Genomic DNA, 1,937 nt, shown 5'->3' with positions numbered 1-1,937 from the left:
CTTTGGCTAAACTATTGTATGCTTTTGGCAGAATTCTCACTAGATAATATAGTGAAAAATAAATTGAAAAATGAAGTTTTAATAAAACCTTATTTTCTTTTTCTTGTAAATTCTTCACTTGCTTGAATCAGTCCTCGTCTCATCTCAATTTTCCACAGCCTTCATTTCCCACCCAGCTGTAAAACTGACTGCCCCGGTTTGTGTGGTCACTGTGGCCGGCCATAATGACATATCCAGCTGTGATTATGATGTTGTGGCTCCTCTGAGGTTACTACCCATCTGTCGGCACTCTGATGTCGTGTATATTACACCACACTTACAGATTTTGAGTTTGGAAGCAGGCCAGAAGATGCAGACTGGGAGTCCGGACTCAGCTCTGAAGTTTGTGCTGCAGACCTAAGCACTGTCCACTCAGATGGCAATAAGTAGTCACACTCCCTTTGCCAGACAAACCCCTTCACTCACTCCTTCTGTCTTTTACTTAATCCTATTTAACAAACCTTGTGTGCCAAACACCTAGTCTTGGATCCTTGGCCACATCCACAGGTTAGCTAAGCTGTCATTTCTGTGCATCTCCATTGGCAGGTAGATTGACGTTTCACTGCCCGGGGCGTCATACCTGGGCAACGGTTGAGAAGACAAACATGATAGTGTTTGTTTTGTTTAAAACCTTTCTGTCAATTTTAAACCACCAGGGAATGTGATCAAACCTCCAACAATAAGGCCTTTGATTCGTCTTTTTTTCTTCCACCCTTCCTTTAGCAGTTGCAATTAAACAGCTGCCCGATGTTTTACGGCAAAGTCAAGAGAGAAGAAACGCCTCTAGACATCTCAATTATGGGGTTATTTATCGCTCTGTCAGTTTCGCTTTTGTCTCAATTGAGGTGATCTTATGCACTACAGCTATCTGAACCATCACAGAGAAAGACTACGGCAGTCATCGTTAACAAACGTTTGAACATTAAAATGCACTGTACCAGGGTTTAGAGACCAGGTGTGTAATGTAACATTCAAAAGACTTTGTAAGGAAATAAAAGTTGACATTTACAGTAGCTAGCACATGAGTGATATTTTTACGCTAGCTCTTAATTAATTAGTAATAACATTATATGTTTTTCTTCTTATGTACTCTGTCCCAAAGCATGTGTGTGATTTCTTATACAATTAAATAAGACATATTTGCATTCGGGACACAGTTAGAACTAACAGTATGGCACAGTTTTCAGAATCAGCTTTTCCAGAGGCATTAATGGCAAACGTGTAAGTATTAAAAAAAAATCGCATTTGTATTTCTTTGCTTCAATAACGACTCAACCTTACATGCCTTTATAACCATAAAATTGCTTTTTAACAGGCATAAAAAAAACATAACATCAGTGTATGTTTAACATCAAGTTCATGACAATATTTTTATCTACAAAAAAAATTTGGTTTTTTTTGGGAAAAAAAAAACACGTAAAAATAAATAAATTAATTTAATAAATTTTAAAAATTTAATTAAAATTTGTAAGATTTATATAATATTAATTATATACATATCATATCCAACACTTCCAGTCAGTAATTCTTTTTTTTTTGTAACGATACCCTGGTCTTATTTAAGTCATAGTTTCAATGTCAATTTTTAATATACCACCTAGTGGTGATATTGTGGAGACTCAAGAAATATTTAGAGCACATTTTAATCAAGAAATGTTTTTTTAATACACATATAAAATGACAACAAACATTTGTTCGTTCAAACAAATAAGTGTTCACGTTTGTCCGTTATGTCACACGTTTCTTTGTAGACCGATTCCTAGATGCATCAAAACACAGATTCCACACTGATGCTGGTAGAGAACCTGGAGTTTCGTATAAAAAGAGCCATGTATATGTTACATGCTGATAACAAAACAAGACAAATCAGACTTACAGGTGAGCAACAACTTTGTCAA

General features: G+C 35.8%; 1 protein-coding gene across 4 annotated transcripts in view; it reads right to left on the bottom strand.

Moving 5' to 3' along the window:
- Positions 1 to 1,681: 1,681 nt before the first annotated feature.
- The window catches only part of trip13 (thyroid hormone receptor interactor 13), a 10,270-nt gene continuing 10,014 nt past the window's right edge, over positions 1,682 to 1,937 (bottom strand). For 3 of the 4 annotated variants that reach the window (XM_027176253.2, XM_027176262.2, XM_027176278.2), the window contains exon 14: positions 1,682 to 1,937. This exon is cut by the window's right edge and continues 305 nt beyond it. The gene's annotated coding sequence lies outside the window, so the exon portion shown is untranslated. The other variant, XM_027176284.2, reaches the window with a different exon arrangement.

Source organism: Tachysurus fulvidraco, chromosome 25 (genome assembly GCF_022655615.1).
Source record: "Tachysurus fulvidraco isolate hzauxx_2018 chromosome 25, HZAU_PFXX_2.0, whole genome shotgun sequence".
In the NCBI taxonomy this organism is placed as follows: Eukaryota; Metazoa; Chordata; class Actinopteri; order Siluriformes; family Bagridae; genus Tachysurus; species Tachysurus fulvidraco.
This window is presented reverse-complemented; position numbering and strand designations above follow the sequence as displayed.